This window comes from Narcine bancroftii, chromosome 9, assembly GCF_036971445.1.
Source record: "Narcine bancroftii isolate sNarBan1 chromosome 9, sNarBan1.hap1, whole genome shotgun sequence".
Classification (NCBI taxonomy): Eukaryota; Metazoa; Chordata; class Chondrichthyes; order Torpediniformes; family Narcinidae; genus Narcine; species Narcine bancroftii.
This window is the reverse complement of record NC_091477.1, coordinates 20,991,180-21,015,034: the sequence shown is the minus strand read 5'-3', so window position 1 is coordinate 21,015,034 and position 23,855 is coordinate 20,991,180. Positions and strand designations below refer to the sequence as shown.

At 40.3% G+C, this 23,855-nt stretch overlaps 1 protein-coding gene across 44 annotated transcripts in view; it reads left to right on the top strand.

Moving 5' to 3' along the window:
• LOC138743264 (follistatin-related protein 5-like) overlaps positions 1–23,855 on the top strand; it is a 795,256-nt gene that overhangs the window by 564,706 nt on the left and 206,695 nt on the right. The window lies entirely within an intron of this gene.

Below are 23,855 nucleotides of genomic sequence, written 5' to 3'. Positions count from 1 at the left end.
CCAGTATTATATCTTAATAATAAGCCTGTTTCTACAATCATTAAATGCACCTATATAAAAGTAGCTTGGAAAATGATCTTCCTTTTTCAATGTGACAAGAAGAATTTGCACATTAATGTGCCAACCTTTTGATGATTATGTACTCTGCACTATTCAAAAAATAATATTTTAAGATGTAGTTTATGATAGTTGTCAGTTCTATATACATGCAAAACAAAGTTTTGTTAGTTTGCAATCATAACTGCCTTAAAGTAGTTGGCATGTCAATGTTTAGATTAACTTCCATTCCGTTTCTGAGAGCTGCCCTCCTTCCAAAAAAGGTGGTAACGTTAATGTTCAGCTGAGTACAGTCCAATCAATGCATGTGACCCAATGGTTCTTGAGTGATGGTATGTTGTCACCACAGTCTTTAGAAAAGCAGCACAAGGGAGAGTAAGAAGATGACAAAATGAACATAGGTTTTCAAGCAGCAGTCTCTTTCTAACATGACTTTGCTTTTCAAAGTTCCTAATTATTATTCACAGATTAAATCTGCCTTGAACAGAATCACCTAGAGGTCTGCTATCCATCACCTGCCATCCTTATGATCGTTTATATAGTCACAGAATTAAGTATGTTACAAGTATATAAAATAATGACTTCAACCATTCTTTTTTAAAAAATTTTTTTATTTTTCACACTATGAACCATATTGACCAAAATAACACATAAACCTTTCCCTCTTGAATATACACAGTGTCATTTTCTCCCCTTTTCCCCCCTCCCTTCCCTCCCTCCTTCCCACCCCCCTCCGCACCCACTCAACGTTCAACATATATGATACATTAAACCCATTAAACAATGTCATCACACAATTAAAATAAACAAGAAAATTGTGTCATCTACGTTTACACACTGGGTCAGTTCATTTCGTCTTCTTCTCATTCTGTCATTTTAGGTGGTGGAGGTCCACGATAGGACTTCTCTGTTGTGTTCCATGTACGGTTCCCAAATTTGTTCGAATACTGTGATGTTATTTCTTAAATTATATGTTATTTTTTTCCAATGGAATACATTTATTCATTTTTATGTACCATTGCTGTATTCTCAGGCTATCTTCTGATTTCCAGGTTGACATAATGCATTTTTTTGCTACAGCTAAGGCTATCATAATAAATCATTTTTGTGCTCCATCCAAATCAAGGCCAAGTTCTTTACTTCTTATATTACTTAGAAGAAAGATCTCTGGATTATTTGGTATGTTGCTTTTTGTGATTTTATTTAATACCTGATTTGGATCTTCCCAAAACTTTTCCACTTTCTCACATGCCCAAATTGCATGTGCTGTTGTTCCCATTTCCTTCTTACAGCAAAAACATCTGTCTGATACTGTTGGGCAAACAAAAGTGGGAACAAGATATAAACATAAAGATAAAGAATGAAACATGGGAAAAGCTATGCTCCGAAACTATGAGAAATACAATAAACATGAGGTTACACATGATACAATATAATTGGTTATACAGGCTATACACCACGCCCCAAAAGTTTAATAAATGGGACCCAACAGTATCAGATAGATGACTTCAACCATTCTTGATGATCTTGTATGCTAAATACCATATACGTTGGCGTGTAAGATGAGATGAAACTTAAGAATGTGACCCCAAAACTAGGGGTTGTCTCATATGTCAAGTATAAAATTCAACCGTGACAGCGAAGTCTCAACGCTCCCCCACGGCAAGTATACAATGCAAACCTCGACAGCAAACTCTCAACGCTTCCCCTATAGATGACACTTTCCTTATTCTCATATATCCTAATTTCAAAGTATTTTCTTCCAAAGCGTGAGCTATGATATCCGAAATTTAGATTTTTTAAATCCAATAAATCAAACTCTGTGGCTGTTACTTTACGTCGTTTTAATTCATTGATAGAACAGTTAAACAACTTGTATAGCTTCGCCACAAGACCTACATAGTGATGAATAACAAGGCATTTACTGTATAAACATACAAAGATATATAGAGATACAAAAAATTAGAGATACAAAAAATTAGAGATACAAAAAATTAGAGATACTTCCTTCACATCTTGTAGAAAAAGAGGAAAGCACTTAGCTTGGGCAGATATTACCACATGTTACATCATAGTCACTATGGTAACACTGCAAATGATATTTCTCTTAAAGAGACGGAGACAAAATTAACTAAGAATCGCATTGTATACTTGCCAGGGGGTACCTTACACCGCTGTGGGTGAACCTTGACAGCAAAATCTCAGCACTCCCCCACAGCAAGTATATATGTAAACCTTGACAATGAAGTCTCAGCACTCCTACACGGCAAGTACAATGTGAACCTTGACAATGAAATCTCAGCACTCTCCCATGGCAAGTATACAGTGTGAACCTTGATAATTAAATCTCAGCACTCTCCCATAACAAGTTCACAGTGTGAACCTTGATAGTGACGTCTCAGCGTTCTCCCGTGGCAAGTATACAGTGTGAACCTTGACAGTGAAGTCTCAGCGCTCTCCCGTGGCAAGTATACAGTGTGAACCTTGACAGTGAAGTCTCAGCGCTCTCCCGTGGCAAGTATACAGTGTGAACCTTGACAGTGAAGTCTCAGCGCTCTCCCGTGGCAAGTATACAGTGTGAACCTTGACAATGAAGTCTCAGTGCTCTTCCGTGGCAAGTATATAGTGTGAACCTTGACAGTGAAGTCTAACTATTGTATGGGTTTGTACAGGCTTTAAAATGGCCTGTTAAAGGAGCAAATTATGGTTTATTTTAAAATATACTAAATAAAATTTAAACTTTTACTGGGTAATTTGCTTTTAAAATATTGTGACAGCATCACTTTAGTATTTATTGATTATAGTTCATCTTTCAACACTGTTACACTATCAAAGCTGATAACAAAATTTAGTTCGTATGGTATCAGCTCATCCTTTTGTAATTGGATTCTGGATTTCCTTATGAACAGGCCCCATTCTGTTAGGTCAGGCAATATTTTCCCTCCCGTATCACTTTGAATACCAGAATGGCCTAGGATTACATGCCGAGCCCCCTTTTGTATTCCATCTTTACCTTCGACTGCGTTCTTATGTACAACTCAAATTTAATTATAAAGTTCACAGATGACCCCATGGTGGTAGGCCTGATCACAGGGGTGTGATACAGCACCTAGCTTTGTGGTATGCTTAGAACTACTTGTTACTCAATACCCAGAAGACAAAAGAGATCATTGTGGATTTTAGATGGGCGGGAAGCCACACACATGTCCTGATGGAGTGGTGGTGGAGCGGTTACAGAACTTCACGTTCCTGGGAGGTCCACATCTTTGATGATCTCATTTGGTCTTTGAATTCCGCAATGTTGATCAAAAAGGCACAACAATGTCTTTATTTCTTGAGATGTATGAGGAAGTTGCACCTCCAGCCTAGATACTTTTGGATTTCTATAGATGTACTATTGAGAGTATGCTGACATACAGTATTTCAGCATGGTACAGAAATTACTATGCACAAGATAGGAAGGCATTCCAGCGGGTAGTGAAAACTGCCCAGCGGATTGTTGGAATATGATTGTTTACCATTGAAACTGTCTATAGGGGACAATGTTTGGACAGGGTGAGGAATATCATTAAAGATGTAGCATACCCTAACCATGAACTATTTATCATTAAGCAGACGTGATAGGGGCATTCGCTCGAGAACTACCAGATGTAAAAAGAGATCTTTTTACACTTACATGTGTAAATAGGAAACCAGAAATCAGGCAGGCAGAGAATGATTACTAATGTGTACTGTGAGCAACCCTTCCAGACTTCCGTTGATTTTATGTAGACCAGAATGATGTTCTTAATTATAAATGGGTACTTCACATTAAATGACCAACAACAAATCCTTTCCATGTAAAATGTAAAACATAAGATGTAGCAATACCTTCAAAGAAATTTTATCAATTTGTTTGCAGGAAAATGCCTTAAATGTTATAATCCCGTGACTGTGTTCTTTAACTGAGGTTCAAACAGAATTAGTGAGGTGACTCTGTCTACCCACCACTGGTATTCATAAATTAGATCAGCCATAATTGTATTGAATGGCGGAGCAGGCTCGTTGGGCCATTTTTGGCCTACTCCTGTTCCTACTTCCTATGTATTCTTCATTCCCGCTGGCGTAACTCAATAAAGACTGTTGTTTGCTACTGTACCTTTTTTGTTGCCTGACAGGAGCTCGATTTAACAAGGGTAGGAAAAAAAAACACTCAAACTCCTTACATGGTGACCGATTTGAAACTGGGTCACTGTTCACTTAGAACATTCTGCCAAACATGCCAAGATCAAAATTCAATTAATTGTCATGTTCTAATCTTAAAACTCTTTTCCATCCTTTTAGTGTCCAAAATAAATTTCCCACACTTCCTGAATTGAAATCAATTTGCCACAGTTCTGCACTTTCATTTACTCAGTGTTCATTCTCTTCACATTTTAATGCACACCACCACCACCCCCCATCCACATTGCTTACAATGTAGCCTACCTGTATGTTATTGATACTGTATTATGTAGCTGTCTATCTATTATCTAAATTATCTGTAAATTAATTGTCAATTTTGGTCCATGGCAAGTTATACAGCCAATTGCAGGTTGTGGATCAGCTCTTAAATAATGTACAAACAATAGTTTCTGGATTTGAAGTCTCTCCATTCTTTTGAGTCTCCAGTTTAAAACTGTTCCCAGTTACTGTGAATAGCTCTCATTTACCTCCAGCACTCTGAACATTTTTCCCTATATACACATCAACATCTCTCAGGCCCCTAGGTTTTCAGATGGAAACACATACTCTGTTGTTCTTAAAGATTCCAGAATTTCTGTCTGTTTTCCCCATTGTGACCCTGTGGGACATTTTCTGTAGTGTAAGGTTGTGGAGGGTAGTCAGTGGTGGGGAGGGGTGGGGGAAGGTATTATGGGGAGGAACATCCAATGACATTGCTGCTAAGTTTTGAAATGTTTTTCACAGGCTCGGCATTTCAGCCCATTGATGCAGACAATCCTTGGTCCTGTGGAGTTAGATGCCTCACATCTAGGTAAATTACAATGACCAAAGGAATCAAAGTGAAAAAGAGAAGCTAAGATTTACCACTTGTGTAGCACTATCAACTAGATCCGACAGACCAGAAGTCAAGATTAACAGGCTTTAATGGCTATAAACTTTCGGTCACATCTTACATGCTGTTGGCCTGTTTCCAAGGCAGTGCTGAGGGAGGGGATTGGACGATACCAACTTTATTAGGAATCCTGAGGGGGAGGAGTTAGTGTCAGGGGTGGGCCGGCCTGTACAATGCATGTATTACAGTGTTCCACCACAATTTTATTCCATCAAATTGTATAATGAGCATCTTTCAGAACATGATGAAAATATGAACTGCAAATATTAACAGCAAATGGATACTCAGAAATAAATAGTGATACTTTAGTTACTGAATTTTTAGCCTGAGATGCTTTGATGTTGGTTCAAGGATAACATGAGTCAAGGATAACATGTTAGGTATCACCTTCTGTCAGCCAGCAGAATACGAGTGTGCCACACAGGTGCAGAATAGCACCTTCTGTGAGTGTGAGTTTTTAAGCTTATGTGGACAGTATGGTTACAGTTGGTTTCAAGTCTTCTTCTTTGTTCTTCTTTGGCTTGGCTTCGCGGACGAAGATTTATGGAGGGGGTAAAAGTCCACGTCAGCTGCAGGCTCGTTTGTGGCTGACAAGTCCGATGCGGGACAGGCAGACACGGTTGCAGCGGCTGCAGGGGAAAATTGGTTGGTTGGGTGTTGGGTTTTTCCTCCTTTGTCTTTTGTCAGTGAGGTGGGTTCTGCGGTCTTCTTCAAAGGAGGTTGCTGCCCGCCAAACTGTGAGGCGCCAAGATGCACGGTTTGAGGCGATATCAGCCCACTGGCGGTGGTCAATGTGGCAGGCACCAAGAGATTTCTTTAGGCAGTCCTTGTACCTTTTCTTTGGTGCACCTCTGTCACGGTGGCCAGTGGAGAGCTCGCCATATAACACGATCTTGGGAAGGCGATGGTCCTCCATTCTGGAGACGTGACCCACCCAGCGCAGCTGGATCTTCAGCAGCGTGGACTCGATGCTGTCGACCTCTGCCATCTCGAGTACTTCGACGTTAGGGATGAAAGCGCTCCAATGGATGTTGAGGATGGAGCGGAGACAACGCTGGTGGAAGCGTTCTAGGAGCCGTAGGTGATGCCGGTAGAGGACCCATGATTCGGAGCCGAACAGGAGTGTGGGTATGACAACGGCTCTGTATACGCTTATCTTTGTGAGGTTTTTCAGTTGGTTGTTTTTCCAGACTCTTTTGTGTAGTCTTCCAAAGGCGCTATTTGCCTTGGCGAGCCTGTTGTCTATCTCATTGTCGATCCTTGCATCTGATGAAATGGTGCAGCCGAGATAGGTAAACTGGTTGACCGTTTTGAGTTTTGTGTGCCCGATGGAGATGTGGGGGGGCTGGTAGTCATGGTGGGGAGCTGGCTGATGGAGGACCTCAGTTTTCTTCAGGCTGACTTCCAGGCCAAACACTTTGGCAGTTTCCGCAAAGCAGGACGTCAAGCGCTGAAGAGCTGGCTCTGAATGGGCAACTAAAGCGGCATCGTCTGCAAAGAGTAGTTCACGGACAAGTCTATTTAATGGACAAACACACTATACTAGCAGCACAGCTGAACATTCTGTGCCTGTACAATTGGAAAGAAGTTGAACAGTTGGCAGTTCACTGTGCATCAGACATAAGTCAGCCCTATAAAATTAATAAGTCAATACTTGTGTTGTATGCTTTTTGAGACCTACTAACATGAGGCCAAAAAATTGATTTAAAAAAAATTGAACTATATGTTTGGTGTGCCAAAGAATAAACCGTGTCCTTTCAGCTATATTCATCTCAGCATCCCTAGTCTGTAAAGTGTCTCCGTATTCAAAAAGATCCATACTTCTCTACAAAATCTCCATTGCAGTGCCTTTACAACAACAGTTTTGAATGATGTTCTACCACTGTATCTATTATCCTACAGTTTGGAGGCATTTTCTTTTGAACTGCCCAAAAATGACCACTGGTGTTTGCAAGTTACCCATGTGGTCCTAGATCAAAGGTGTACACAAAATCCAAAGAGAACTATTTCTGGTCGATCTGTGGCCAGACCATAAAATCCATTTTTTCCTCATCCCAAATTCTATTCTCACCTCGTTTTTCTTTTTACCAGCATCACTTTACCTGCAATATTTTTGATCTCCTTTGTTTATTCCAGAGAATGGTCACTGTTTGATGAACCATCACTGTATTTGAATTATTAAGACCCTCTGCACAGGAGCTTCTGGCAGTGGCTCAGTGGATATCACACATATCAGTAAATGAACTTGTGTTCAAGTTCCATGTTGGGCATTAGTGCAAAATTCTAGACTGGCCCTACCGCATGGATAGGAAAGAATGCTTCATATTCAATGGTGCTGACATTTTTAAAAATAAATCTTAACCTGAGACAACCTTTGCTACATGGATGGCCATAAAATTTCTCCTGCTGATATTTAAAGAAGCAAGCAATGTTCCCAGCATATTGGTTCATAATTACCAGTAATTGCCACTGCTGACACACGTTAGCTGCCCATTATCAGATTGCTTTTTGTGAGAGGTCATTGTATATGAAACCTCGCTGCTGAGTTTTCACATTAATTGGTGGCTCAACTCAAAAAGCTCTCCGTTAGCTTGCTACAATACCTCAGGATCTTCCATTCCAGATTTTGGAAAAGGCCAGTGTACGAACAGCAGATCTTCCACAGTCAAATGGAGCAGATGCGGGTAAAGTTTATGAGGTGATGTACTCCTTCCACTACAGGCTCAGTGGGCTTCTAACGCATGGCCTTATAGTTGTCAATGGCATCCCAAAACCACTTTCACCACTGGTCATGGGCCAGAGATTCATCATCATCTTCAATGCACAAGTATAGCCTTCCCTCAGTTGATTGAGTTGCAAAATGCTTTGAGACATCATGGAAGGTACTATGTAACTCTTTCTCTCTCTTTCTGACTGTGCAGAAATTGAAAATTCATGTCAATCTTTCTTCTGTTAAACCTAATGAAAGTATTGACTTGTTTTGTACTAAATCATAATGTGTAATTCTCTCTATGCTCCCTCTCGTGTCTCTCCCCCCCCCCCCCCTCTTCCCTCTCTCCTCCCTCCTTCCAATATTATTATCAATAGCAGGGAAAAATCAGGTTGTTCATGATATTAAGCAACTAATCCATTCATAAGTACATCTTTGAATCTAAAATTTGGCCATTTCAGAATGTAAGGAATGACAGAAATGTGGGCACTTTTAGAATGGAGGAAAATTGAACAGACAAGCTGAACGCAAGTTACTCCTTCCGATTATCCCACATAGTTGTGAATTGTCCAAAAATCACTGGGAGGTCTTGACATCTAATAAACCAGAGTCTAAAAATAAATTCTTTCAGGTGGAATCTTACAAGCTAGACAGTCAAGTAACCTTCCATATGAAACATTTCCATCAAAAAGATTTTTGATCTGTACAGTACTCTGATAATTAAAGAGATCAAGGCCTTTCTCAACATGCTTCATTAATTGTCCGTCACTTTCAGAACTGGGTTTGTAGTCACTATCAGTAAATATATCAAGTCTCTTGAGCTGAAAGGATTTAACTGAGATTTTTGACATAACCTTAGGAAGTCCTTCAGAGAAACTCAATACTAAAATAAGTTGTCAAACATTTCTGACATTTTCATCACCACCTCAGACAGAGCTCACAAGAGCAGTGGGTGTTCACATTTGCTCACTCTTTACACCAAAAGCATGCAACAATTTATAAATATGGAATATAATACCAGGAGTAGGCCATTTGGCATTTTGTGCCCTCCGCCCATTCAATATGATCATGACTGATTCTCTGCTTCAATGTCAAATTCCCATCCTCTCCCAACATGTATTGATGGTGTTGGTGTCTGGAAATCTATTTATCTTCTTCTTAAATATACTCAGAAACTGTGCCTCCATTACTTTCTGTCCTAAAAGAAATGCTTGTGTTTACTACCTTCAAAATGAAAAAATTCTCATCATCACTGTCCTAAATGCATCTTGTCTGTGACCCTCAGTCTAAATCCCATTCTTCTCCCAACCAGCCAAGGCAAATATCCTTTCCACATTCAGTCTGACTTGTTCTGGAGGAATTTTGGACAAAACTTGAGCAAATACAAACCCTAATCCCATGATTCAGGCTGGTGTATCTTCTCTGCCCTCCCTGTATGTCAGATTTATCCTTTATTAGGTAATGAGAATAAAAATTGCTCACAGTTCTTTAGGTGTTATCTCACCAATGTCTATATTCTTATAGCAATACATCCTTTCTCCAGTGCTCAAACCTTCTTGCCTCCATATAGCTCATCTGTTTTTACCACTTACACCCCTTGCGTGTTTGCTTTCAATGACTGGTGTACAAGCATATCCAGGTTCCTTTGTACACTTTCTTTATTGCACCTATACCAGTTTAATGACATCCTTCCCTTAAACAAGGTGACAAGAACTGCACACAGTATTCCCAATATTGCCTTGTCAAAGTCTTGAGCAACTGTGTCAACTCCTGCGCTCAATGTTCTGACTGAATAAAACAAGCATTCCAAACATAATCTTCACCACCTGTCTACAAGGGTCACCAGTTTCAGAGAACTATAAACCTATACCTTCAGTCCCTTTGGTCCACAACACTTCACAGGATCCTCTAAGTCTTGTTTAATTTACCAAATGCAGCAATTCAAATGTGTCCAAGATAATTTCCACCTGCCATTCCTTGACCCACTGACTCAGTAACACCAAAGGTTGCAGAATGTAACAAACATAGCTAGGTTAATTACATACTCCACCCTCCCATCGACAGAAGACATCGATGTGAGGGGCTGCCTTAAGAAGGCAGGCAACATCATAAAGGACTCACAGCACCCTTGTCAGAACATCTTCTCAATGCTAGAAGGTACAGAAGCCTAAAGACCAAAGCTTCTATGTTCAAGAACAGTTTCTTTCAAACGGCAATCAGGCTCTTGAACATTCCTTTGTTACACTAATCATGAACCACTCCAACACCACAAAGGGGTATCTGTGAATATTTATTATCTATCTTTGTATAATCTCCTTTTCAATTTAATCTATACTAGTGAAGTTTTTTTTCACAGTGAAGTGCCTGTTTAAATGCAGAATGTAGGAATTTTGACCCAGGTAAATAACAATAAGCTGATTATCATTACCATCATTCCTCATTGTCTGTTATGCTACCTCTTCCAAGTCATCCACAAAATTACAAATCTTCCCACCTCTATTCTCATTCAGATTGTAAATATGAATGCTATCCCTGTACTCTTTCTGTCTCCCTTTAAAAAGCCTCCCCCTTGCCAGATATCCCTTTCCCTTCAAATAGCTCCTTACAATTAACCATTGCAAGTTCCTATCTAATGGCATTGAAATGAGCTTTGCTCCAATGTGGACGACTCCCATCTTTTTCTATAATTATTTAAAACCTATTGACTTTTTAAAAAAAAATACAAAGTTCTTGCTAAATTTAATTTTTCCTGATCCTTTCAGGATATTTTTCTGTTTGCCTTAGCTAATTCCATTGTTCCCCTTTGCAATGTAACTGCTTGTAAATTCTTGCTTTCGCCATTGTTTGTAATGTTGGCTTGTTTGATGATGGACAAAGAACATATCTAAGAGGTCAGAGCTGCCTTAGCAATGCGGCACTATTGGTTAATACCTTTCTGCTCAAAGCAGTCTATTCAGTTTGAATGAAAGGTCCTGGACTTGAAATGACTTCTCTTTTCACAGATGCTGCCAAACCTGTTGAGTATTTCCTGCATTATCTGTTTTAACTTCCAATTTCTGCCATTGGCAATTTTTTAAATATCAAAGCAGTCTGTCTGCTTGATACCAAATCCATCAAACTAAGCATGCATTCTGCCACCACTGGTGCATTGTAACTCCAGGTATAAAATTTATAAAATAGGCTGCAGATACTTGCCAACATCTCTTTAATCTGAGTTCTCTCTCATCCAGGAGGGTTAAGCAAGAGGTACAATCAACCGCCACCATCACGTGCAACAAGAGTTTCTAACTGTTTACAGTGGGAAGTATACTCTGTGTTCACAGTGTGGTGCCTTGCATCCAACATTTTATCTACTGTCACTTCATCGACTTCAGCACGATCCCAGCATGTGCTACATCTTCGCCTTCCGCTCCTATCTACATTGTGCAGGAATTTGTCTCTCTGAGGCTCCCTGCTTTGCTCCATTTGAATGTGATTTAATGTATATTATCTACAAGTTTAGGTTCTGAGGATGATTTTTTTTCCTTATTTACAAAACTGGGCATGTATTCACTAATGTGAAGAAGAAGAAGGGTTGATCTAATAAAATATATAAAATCTTATGGGAATTTTTGACAGGATAAAGACAGAATGTTTACAGAGAGGGATATGTAGAGCCAGGGATCATAGATGCAAAGGAAGGAGTTTACCACCAAAACTGAGATAAAGCCAACAAACCTTTGAATTCGATATCCCAAGGATGTGAAAGATTACTCATGAAAGGGATTGATGTACATTGGGATAGTAAAGGAATCACAAAGTACAAGACTAATGCAAACAAAAAAAGGTGCTGAGGTTAAACATCAGCCATGATCTTATTGAACTATGGAAAAAATGCAAGGAGCTGAATGGTCCTCTCCTTCTACTTCAGTGCAAAATCTTAGAAAGACTGAGCTTAAGAATTTCCAAAAATATTTCCTCCTCATTTTTATTTCTCCTTAATTCTATCATTCACTTCAAACAAATCTTTAGAGCAAGTCAGACATTTTGAACAGATGGAATTTTGATAGTACATCAGAGAATTTTCATCTATTTATTTATCTATCTATATAGAAACTATATATAAAAGAGATATTTTAAAATGTAAATAGCCTCAGGAACACAATTATAGGAAAACAAATTCCATTTCCCAAATGGTTTTGACTGTGAAAATAACACTGCTTATTTTGGTTTGGTTAAATGGCCTGATAGCAGTCTTGTTAAAGTGACATACTTTTCATTTTTCAGTTCTTCTCCTCAGAGATAATAGATTAGTTAATCGAAATGAAAGATGTTTCTTCAAAATAACATGACTTTGCTCTGTGATGAACCCTTATTCCTCTCAAAATGAGGAGCTGAGGCCATTGTGGAATTAGTGAGAATTGCGATCTTGGACACATTGACTAAAATCTTCAATTTATTACAATTTTCACTAATGATTACCTTTTTTGAAGTGTAGGGGTAAGAAAACAAACCAGCTTGTTAAATGAGTATGCCACACAGCCAAACAGTTGGAACTTTTTATGGGAATTGTCAATCTGAAAATTAAATAATGTGCTTAATAAAAAGAGAAATTCCCAATTTACAGATGATCATCTGTCCTTTCCAGTGCCTGTTATATATTGTTAGAAATATTCTAAAATCATTATTATTTTCAACTTATTCTTGGAATCTCATTTTTTACACCATATTATGCATCTGTCCCAATTTTTATTTCACTTAAAATATCAAGAAGGGGACAGATACTATCCCTAGAGATAGTGGGATCAAAGAAAAGGTAGAGCATGGTACTCAATTTGTGACCTCTGAAGAGTACGATGAATGACAAAGTGGAATGAAGTGACTGGAAATTGGATAAGTTGAGTTGGTTTCCCTTAAAGTAGATAGATATATATATATATATATATATATATCTATATAAATACACGCGCATACACACACACACACACACACACACACACACACACAGACCAACCACCCACCCACCCACCCACCCACCCCTTAATCCAGGATTTATAGGTTATAAGATTATGAGTTTGAAGATGTGGAGGAAAATAAAATTCACCCAGAGAGTGGATGCCGTCTGGAGCATTGTCTGAGAAGGAGGAGCTAGGTACATTCATAATGGAGAGGCACTTGAGTTACCAAGGCATAGAAGGCAATAGACCAAGTGCTGGTAAAATGAGTATAGAATAGTTGGATATTTGATGGTTGATGTGGACATGGCAGGCTAAAGGGCATTTTCTGTGCTTTAATTAAAAACATAATGCTGGAGAAACTCAGCAAGTTAAACAGTATACTTTATATAGCAAAGTTAAAGATATATAACCAATGTTTCGGGTTTGATCCATTTATCAAGGTATGAGCAAAATGTAGGCAGGTGCCTTTATCTTTGCTATATAAAATATGCTGTTTGACTTTCTGATTTTCTCCAGCATTGTGTTTTTTACTTTAATCACTACATCTGCAGACTTTCAAATTTTCTCTGTGCTTTAAGGTTCAGTTTATTTGTCACATGATTTGGTAAAAAGGATTCTTCTGAGAGCACTCTAAAAGGTTGGCATTCACACAACTGTATAAAGTTAAAGAGCAAGCATAAAATAACAAAATATAGAGTTACAATGAAAAAAAAATCAATTAATACAAAGTAATAGCAGCATGTCGACACTGTTGAGTTCATTCAGGAGCCTTTTGGCTGCTTGAGGAAAAGTGTCCTTAAGCCTGTTGATATGTGATTTCCCCCAATGGCAGGAGGGAGAAGAAAGTGTGTGCACTGGGCCCTTCAGTATGTTGGCTGTCTCGGTGCAGACTTGAAAGGCTAAATAGCCTACTCCTATTTCCTATTTTCTACGCCAGTGATTCTCAACCTCATTTTTACCACTCACACATCATCTTAAGTAATTCCTTACTAACCACAGAGTCCCTGTGGTATCCTCAGAGGTCCAAGGACTTCACTCACTGAGAATATTCAAGAAAGGCACAGACTGATTTTGGCCTACTAAAGAAATTGAGAGGTATGTGGTTAATGCAGAAAAGTTGTGTGGAAATAAAAATTCAGGCAAATTCTCATGGTGAAACTATTACGAGGGACTGAATGGTCCAGCTCCTGTTTTTATTTCCAACAAGAAAAGGTTTTGCACCTGTAAAAAGCGTAAAATACTGAATTATAACAGCACATCCAAGAGAGAGGGAAAAGAGCAAAGTTTAGATCTTTGTACTGATAAAGATCATCTGACTAATAGTTTAACAAAATGTCAACAATGGATTTGAGCAGAGTCAGTAATTTTCCCTCATGGAGAGGGATTAACTGCTCTTGTTTTGGACCTTTTCAAATTATATTTACATTTTTAGCATTCCAGAGTTCATTCCTTTTTCTGGAAATTGTGATAAAATGTTATTTTTGTGAGATGGCAGGTTTTTGAGTATGCACAACCTCTCAGACTGCAAGATTGTGATTCCAGGTATTTTGGGACCTCATTCAGATCTTCTGCTCTTTTGCCTCGAGGTTTGATTTCAAGTAATAGTATTGTCAAGAGAGAACCTTTTAATCATTCTCCGGTTAGCCTGTTAAGCATTGGAAAGGTGAGATAGATGTTCAAGAGGCTTTATTTGATTATATGCAGAAATGCACAGCTCATTTTCTATTGTAATCTAATTGTTCTTGCAGGATTAGACAAGGTCCTTGAGGGCAAATTGTTAATCTTTTATATTTCTCAGCAGCCTTAAGCAAACAGTTTATTCAGTACAGACAACATAGAATTATAAACAAGTTCTGCATTAAGCAAGGATGTTCCAACTCACCAGTGCACAGAATTTACTGATATTGCTTTCATATCCATTTTTCCTCCAACGATGGCTGGATGATCTAAGTGATGTAATGCAGATTAGATGGCACACTAGAAATTACTCTTTGTAGGGAGCTGTTTCTATGGAAATCCAAACCCTATGGATCCAGCAATTGATCATCTTTAGGCTTTAGATTGATAAAGGATTGTCTTTACCATGCAAGCATGGTATGCACAATAAAGGTGACTTGACCAAAGCACATCTGGCAAAGCTTTATTGTTTGAAAATGAAAGAAGTACATATGCAGGAAATCTGCAATAAATGCTGGAAATACTCAGTAGGTCATTGGGAAGAGAAACAGGGTTATCCTTTCAGGTCAAATAACTTCTGTCAAACTTCTGTCTGATGATGAGTCTTCAACCTGAAATGTAAACTTAATTTCTCTTCAAGTTTGTTTATTATTAACTGACTACATCTGCAACTAGACAAAACAGCATTTCTCTGGACCGTGCATGCACGCGCACACACACACACACACACATGCAAAATACACATGCAAAAAAAACAAATGCAAACATGTAAAGTACACGTGCAAAAAAATGAACATACATGAAAAACATGCACACATACACACAGGCAATACACACATGTAAAACAAAATAATTTTCTCACAGCACATAATGATCACATGCATATAAATGTAATATGAAAGAAATAGAGTATGAATAAATATTCTGAATAATTTACATAGTGTCATTTATAAGAGACCAAGGTTACAGAATACTGTTCATTAATCTCACAGCCTGCTTGAAGAACCTTTTTTCCAGCCTGGTAGTTCTGATTTTCATGCTCCTACTCCTCCTTCCTGATGGTACTGGGTCAAAGATCTTGTGTGATGGATGGTAGGGATTCTCCATAATTTTTCAAGCCCTATTTAAGCAAAGCGGCTGGTGAATGTCATCATTAGAAGAAATGGAGACCCCCAGTGATCTTCTCGACCGTTTTATTGATACTGTATATTGACTTCCAGTCCGATGCTTTGCAGCTACCATCGCACACAAATATGATGCGGCCAGACAGTACACTCTCAGTTGTGCTCCTGTAAAAGAGGGTTAAATTGGGGCCTGGTAGCCTTGCCCTCCTCAACCTCCTTAGCTTATAAATCTCACTAGATATGTTTTTATGGGTGCTTCAACTTCAGCTGAACCAGCTGTCAAGAAGTTTAAATGTTTGTGATTGTTTCTAACATTTACAATCAAATAATTTAAAAATTAAACTAATTTAAAGATTTTTAAAGCTCCCACCAACTGTAAAATTGAGCCACCGTGTGGGTCAGACATCAGACCTGCTATGGCTGGGAGTCGAGGGTGTAAGTGGTGCTGCACCTTCCAAACTAATGAAGTGTTGTGGGTAAGGATACATACCAGCATTTCCTGCCATCATTAAGGCATGATTGTTCATTTATCTCATTGTAAATTTATAGGACATCTGAAAGAGTACAAAACAAATTCCTGTCTTCTTCCCAATCCCAAAAAGACCAAAGTGAAACACGAAAGACTGCAGATGCTGTGACTGTAGTAAAAACACAGAAATACTGGAGGAACTCAGCCAGTCTCGCACTGTCCATAGAAGTAAAAGATGTATTACTGACGTTTTGGGCCTGAGCCCTTCAAGGAATAAAAGTTGTTTGTGCCCTCCCTTGCAGATTCAGTAGATAGATGTGTCATCTCTTTTGGTGGAAAATTATTCCAAATCTAGTCTCTGAACAGTGCTAAACTGCCACATCTTAGTCATTGTGGTGGGAATGTTGCTGGTCTTTGTCCTGGTGAGGAAGAGAAATTTAGATGTACTTCGAATTTGTTAGCATTTTGAACTCTCTGAAGAGTTGTTTTGTGGGTATGATTTATGAAAATCTTTAGTTAAGCTTGCCCCCTCTTCTATTCACTGGGAATGGTGGCATTCTTGCTCTATCCCCAATCACTGAAACCTGAGGCAGCAATTAACACCCCTCATAGAGAGTGAAGTCACATCTAGGCCACAGTGTTGAGGATGAAGGGTTCCTTCCTGACAGACATGAATGAATCAGAAAGTTCTCGTGACAATCCAGTATTTTTTTTTACATTAACTTGACTATAATTTAAGACTATAATTCCTTGAATTTAAGTTTCCCAACTGTCACAGTGGGATTTAAACTCCTAGCCTAGTAGTCTAACCACTGTGCTGCCATTTCCAGTCTCTGCCAATCACACCAACTGCTCATTATGAAACTCTGACCCAGAGCTGCCTGCGAGGGAGGAGCTGCCAGTACTCATCTCTTCTTCGTCTGCAAAGTCCACAGTTACCTTGTAAGCCCCCGCCTCCCCCATCCCACCTTCCTAAGGCAATGGCCCCTGAAATGAGGCCCCACCTAATGAGTGGGATGCAGGGCCTCGCGCTCATAAATCTCACAGAAATGCTTCAACCACAGCTGAACCAGCTGCAAAGCTTAAATGTTTGTGAATGTGTCTGACATTTACAATCAAATAATTTGAAAATTAAACTCAGTTAAAGATTCTAGTACATGGTAATGAGGAGTCCAATCTGCGTTTAGAGCCTCCACCGGTTGGGAAATTGAGCCACCCTCTAGGTCAGATGTTGATTCCATGCCTGAAAACTGACCTAAGTGAATTTCTATGCCTGTTTTCCATCATTGGATCTGAATTGGCTGGATTTATTGTCTAGATTTAATTTGTAATTGCTAAAACATTGATCTTTAACCTACCTCTTTAATTCCTTGCTAATTTTGTCTCACTGAATGTTCATTTTTCCCTTCATTAGTCACTTACCCAGGAGAGATTTCCTCTCCTCAACAGAGATCCTGGCTACATTTTAACCACTATCATTCCAGGACTTCAGAATTCAAGTGAAAACATTCATGTTCGTGCTCCACAGATCTGCTGCAAACAAATAATTAATTAGTTGCAAAACTTGTCTTTCTGTTCAATAAATCTGAGTAAATAGACATTCCACAAATACATAACTTGATCTGCATCTTATCACTGTTTTCTGAATGTGGGTTATTTTAAATGATTGAGTCTTTCAGCTTTAGCGTGCAGTATGTCTGTAAAACATTTAGTGCAGTATTTATTTTGGATTATTTGCCTTTGCTTTATTGCATTATTTCTTTGGCTGTTGCACCTCATGTTATGCAGCACTCACATCTAACATACTTGGAACCAACCAGCAATTGTCCTGAATATTACTCTACCTATTTGATTACTTGGCGGGAACTCACTATGTTAGAAACTGAGACACAGGAGAGAACAGATGCTCATCTGAAGTAAAATAAAAATCCACTGGTGGAGGAACTCGGTTAGGCCAGGCAGCAAAGGGATAATCATCATTTCAGATCAAGACCCTGAATCAGGATTGAGGATGTAGAGGAGAAACAGCCAGCATAAGGATGTGATGAGGCAGAGGCTGGTGGGTGATAGATGGAACCAGGTGAGGTACAAGGTGATGAGCCGGGTAAGGTGGGATGAAGTTGGGGGATTGGGGCACAGAGGGAGAGAGAGAAAATAATGACTGGAAGGAAACTCTAGAATGGGAAGGTTGAAAGAGTGCCAGAGGCTGGAAAGTGATAAATGGAGACAGAAGAGGCTGCAGATGCTGGACTCTGATTAGTCAGGTGATAAGTGGAACCGGATGGGGAAAGGATAATGAGCAGAAGGAACTAGTTGGTGAAGGGGGTAGGAAACCCAGTAGGTGAAAGGCGCAACCCAAGTAGATATGGTGCGCATGGCATTGAGCAATTCAGGTTGCAGCAGTATAAAATTTGACATGGGCAACATTTGAAGTAATGGTCACCTTATTACAGGAAGGATATAAAGAATTTGGAGCGAGAGGTTCACCATAATGTTGCCTGGATTAGCATATATTTGTGTCAAATTTGGATTGTTTTCTCTGCAGTGTTGGGAGGTTGAGGGGCGACATGATAGAAATTTACAAAGGAGATATTAATGGGGTAGATAGTCCTTCTCCCAGGGTGGAAATACCAAAATACTATGTGGCATAGGTGAAACAGGAAAAGTGTAAAAGAGGTTTGGATGGTAAGTGCAGTGATGGAGTGCTACCACCAGGAGGAGTCAAAAATGGAGTGTGTATCATCCGGGGAATGTTGCATCTTGTGAAGCTGTTGCATCTTGGGTAGATTCAAAATGGATGCCTTCCCATTCCACTCTGTATGTGTATGCTCTGTTCTCAGTGCTGTTTGCTTAGTTAATGCATCTAGTTGTTTTAAAAAGAACCCATTTCTTTATTGTAATAAAAGAAACATCACATGGTACCAGGAGTGGAGAAACAACCAAGTTCTGCTATGCACAGAAATAAAAAAATTAAGTGTGCATAGTGAGTAACAGTCATTATCAGCAGAGAAAATGTTGTGGTTTTAAAAGTTCCCAATGCTGTAAATTGGACTAGAAATATCGATCACAAGTGGATGCTGTTTAAGCACAGATTTATGCTTCACCTGTAAGTGAGTAGAATCGATAGCCAACTGGATATGCAGAAGATTACACTGCTACTTACAATGGTGAAACCCAAGCTCTAGAGGTTTACAACACATTTGTTTTTGCCAAGGCAGAAGACCAGAGTAAATTTGACAAGGTTATTGAGATGTTTGATGAACACTGTTTATCCATCAAAAATGAAACCTTTGAGAGGTAAGTGTTTTGCTCATACATGCAACTGCAGGAAGAGAGCTTTGATACTTTTTTTTAACAGATTTAAAGCTAAAAGCAAGAACATGCAATTTTGAATTGCTGCAAGTTTCAAAGATCTGTGATCAAATTGTGTTTGGGATTGTTGATAAGAAAGTGAGAGAGGTTGTTGTGAGAAACAGAGCTTACCTTGACGGGATCTGTGAAGATATGCCATGTCAATTAATTAGCTCTGCAGCATGTGAAAGAGTTTGGTGATAGTGTAAAAGCTGGTGAAAATGAAGACATCATTGTAGCTGCAGTCTCTGGACACATCCACAGACAAAAAATGAGATACAGGAACCAACAAAAAGATGGAGAGACATTGAATTGTAAACCATGCGGCACAAAACATGTGCCAAAGCAATGCCCAGCTGATGGGAAAGTTTGTAACCAGTGCAAAGGCAGAATCACTATGCAAAACAATTATGGTTTTTAGACTGCAATGTTGGGAAAATCGTGGAAAAAAAAATTAACATAATTACTACCCATGTATTCATTCACACTGGGTGCCTTTTTAGACTGCAGGTATTTGACTGCAACAGTCCCAGTGGTTGGATGTGCAGTAGAGTGGATGACCACCAATGAATATTTCTGGTACAATTTACACTGTAGGCTTCCTCCAAAAAGGTGTAGGGGTCCTGCAGGATAAATCATGATGCAGAATTGACTCAAAATTCCTGCAGGTTCTTTTTCAAACTGCCCATGTAGTGGCAAAAAGTCCTTGATTGTGCCATTACATGCCTGCAGTCTAAAAATCATATATGTTTTTCAAAAGGGAAATTAAACAGTAGTAAAAATGTACATACTCTAGAAGACACTATTGAAGAAACTGCTCTGAGTTATACCCTTTTCATGGACATGATAGTGCAGGAAGTGTACAGTTTCGAGCAGGATAAATGGACTGTGTCAGTGCATACAAATGGAACAAATATCGCTTTCATGTTGTACACAGAGGTAAGAGATCAATTTGATCTGTGAGTGCTTCATCAGGGCAATGAAGATAAAGCCATACATCCATGCAAATCCTGAATTGCTTAAAGGCTATAATGGACAAAGCATCAACACAAAAGATACATGTAAACTCAAGATGAAAGTTAAAGATAAAGAGCACCACCTCAGGTTCGCAGTACTCATAGATGGATATTATTCACTGCTTGTGGAAACTTAAACCTAGTTAAATGAGTATATCACATTAACCTTGACCATGCACAGAGTAGCATAGAGCAATGGTTCTTGACCTTTTTCTTTCCACCCACATATCCTTATCCCTATGTGATTAGTAAGGTATTGCTTAAAGTGGTATGTAAATGGGAAGGGAAGGTTGAGAATCACTGCTCTAGATCCAATTGTTACTGGAATATTTTTCTTGAGAAAAATTGTCATTGGCCCATTTCCTTTGGAGTTATGAAACTCGTGCATATAACGAGTCAATTAGATTCATTTAAAACAGTGGTTTTCAAACTTTTTCTTTCCACCCACATACCACCTTAAGCAATTCCTTACTAATCACAGAGCACTGATGGCATAGGGAATACTTAATGTGTTATGTGAGTGGAAAGAAGAAGGTTGAGAATCACTGGCATAGAGGAAATACTGAATAAATTTCCCAACATCTTCAAGGAGCTTAATGTTCTACCATTCACCTATAAGATGCAGTTAAAAGAGGACACACAGCCAGTAGTGCATGCCCCGAGGCGGGTTCCAGCACCGCTAAAAGAAAAGCTCAAGAAGGAACTCGACTGAATGACACCACTAGGGGCCATAAAGAAAGTGGAGGAGCCCACAGAATGGGTGAATTCAATGGTCTGTGTCAAAAAGAAGAACAGTGACCTGAGTGTGCGCATGGATCCAAAAAAGTTGAACGCCAATATAAAGAAGGAACATTATCAGATTCCAACCACAGATGAAATTACAAGTGAGGTGGTCAGTGCAAAGCTTTTCACAAAATTGGATGCATCCCAGGGCTTCTGTCAAATAAAACCACATGATGATACCACAAAATACTGTGCTGTAGCGGCAGCTACACTGTTCCTGAAAGAACACACACGACCAGACAGGTTGAGCTCAGTGAGCAGACTGGTTTATTGCAGGCTGCTGGGCTGTACTTATACTCCCAACCCGGACCTGGCTGAGAATCACGCTGGAGGGCGCAGACATCACCCAGACGTCACGTGGTCCCCTAGCGCGGGCTTCTGAGCCCCATGCTGGGAGGAAAGGAACACCCTCGATGGCACTATTTTGGCCGGCTGGCCTGCCGCGTGGCTTACAAGCGGGGCCTTTCACCTGCCTAGTGGTGAGCCGCTACACAGCCCCCCCCCCCCAGAACCAGCACCAATGTCCTTTTTCGCTGGGTGGCCTTGCTTCTTTGGCTGGGCTACGACCACGGGCTCAGTGGGAATGAGGTGCACTGGCTTCAGCCTGTTCACTGTAAACAGCTCCCACCTGCCACCAATGTCCAGCGCTAACGTGGAGCTGGAATGCTGTACAACCCTATACGGCCTCTCATACAGTCGCTGCAGAGGTGCCATGGTCAGGCCCTGCCAAACATAAACGTACTCCACGGAAAGCAGTTCGCTGGGAACATGAGACGGATGGGTGCCATGCTTGGGTGGCGGTGGGGGTTCGAACGAGCCCAAGTGTGCCCTGAGGTGAGGAATTAGTTAGTGCGGTGACCACTGGGGATTGTGTGGTGCATCGACGAAGTCACCAGATAGTGCCAGCGGCATGCCGTAGACCAGCTCAGCAGATGACACCTGCAGATCTTCCTTGGGAGTGGAGCAGATCCCCAGGAGCACCCAAGGGAGTTTGTCTGCCCGGTCGGGATCAGTGAGGTGGGCCATGAGTGCTGACTTAAGGTGGTAGTGCAGGCGTTTGACTGCGGGTGGTAGGCCATGGTGCAGGGGCAGCTGGATCCCCAACCTGTTGGTGAGCTGTGCCCAGAATACAGATGTGAACTGGGTACCCCAATCACTGGTGAGGTGACCCAGGACGACGAACAGGGCAACCCAACCATGAAACCGTGCTCGGGAGCAGGAGTCAGTGAAGGCGTCTGGCATCGGGATCGCCTCAGGCCAGCGAGTGGTGCGGTCCACCATCGTAAACAGGTAACGGTTGCCCTGGGAAATGGGTAAGGGCCCGACAACGTCCACATGAATGTGGCTGAACCATTCCCGGACGTACTCGAACTCCTGTATGGGCACCCTGGTGTGCCTGTGCACCTTGGACATCTGGCAATGGGTGCATGTTCTGGCCCAGCCCACGATTTGCTTCCACAGCCCATGCCATATGAACCATTCTGCCACCATCTGGACCACGGACCTGATGGACAGAAGACTGATCATGGGGTAACGGTCAGGAACTGTTGCCTCGTGGAGCCATCGATAGTCTCCACAGGGATGCCAGGCACCGGAGGCTTTTGGGTCCAGATGGAGCAGCAAGGTCCACAGACTGTCAGACCACCCAATGATCCCCAATTCCAACAGGTGCGAAAACTCCTCCTTCACCACCTGGAGCTTGTCAGGTGGGCCCTGGGTGGGGATGTGGTGGAACACCCCATGGTGCAGCGAGGCAGTGGAGAACTGTGGCTTGAGGAGTGTCGGGAACTCATCCAGGATTCGCTAGAACTCATCTCTGGGCGTGCTGATCGTGGTCCTCTGCGGTTGCTCCGAGCGGGAGGCAAATGGCCTGGAAGGTATGGGTGTCCACCAGACGCCTACCTCGAATGTCCACCAGAAGTCCATGTGCGAGGAGGAGGAAGTCTGCACCCACGATGGCAGTCAAGAGGGACGAGACGGTGAACCTCCACGCGAGATTTCACCTTGTAAACGGAAGATAAAAGACAGTTCTCTCCATCCATCCCCCTCTTTGCAATTAAAGCACACCTGCTTTCTCACTTTTGTAGTTCTGATGAAGTCTCATTACACTGAAATAATAGCCTTGTTTCTTTCTCCACAGATGTTCCTAACCTGCTGAGAATTCATTTCTTGCACTAACTGATTTAATTCATAAAAGTTTTATGCTTTGTTGCATGAAATCTATGAAAGCTTATAATGGTGTACTAAATCTTAATTATATCTGAACAAACTTTCTGCTTGGAATAAATTTAATTTTATGCATTTAAATTCAAAGCTACTTGACATGTTTTAAGTGCTAGAGATTTTCATATTTAAATCTTTGTAGGTTTCATATTAAAATCTTAATCATTTATCTCTGTTTCAATCTTTATAAAATGTTTGAAATATTAATTAAACACTTTGCTTCTTCTTTCCAAATAAAATGGTTAACTGGGCTAAGCGTGTATAATTTCTAGTTTAGAAAAGCAACAGCTGACTTGATTGAAAAAAATGTGCAGACAATGTTTTCTCCTGAGGGAGAATCTAGAGCATGGTCGCTGTTTAAAAATGTGGACTCACTCATTTAAGAAGAAGTGGGGTGATTTTATCCTCCCAAA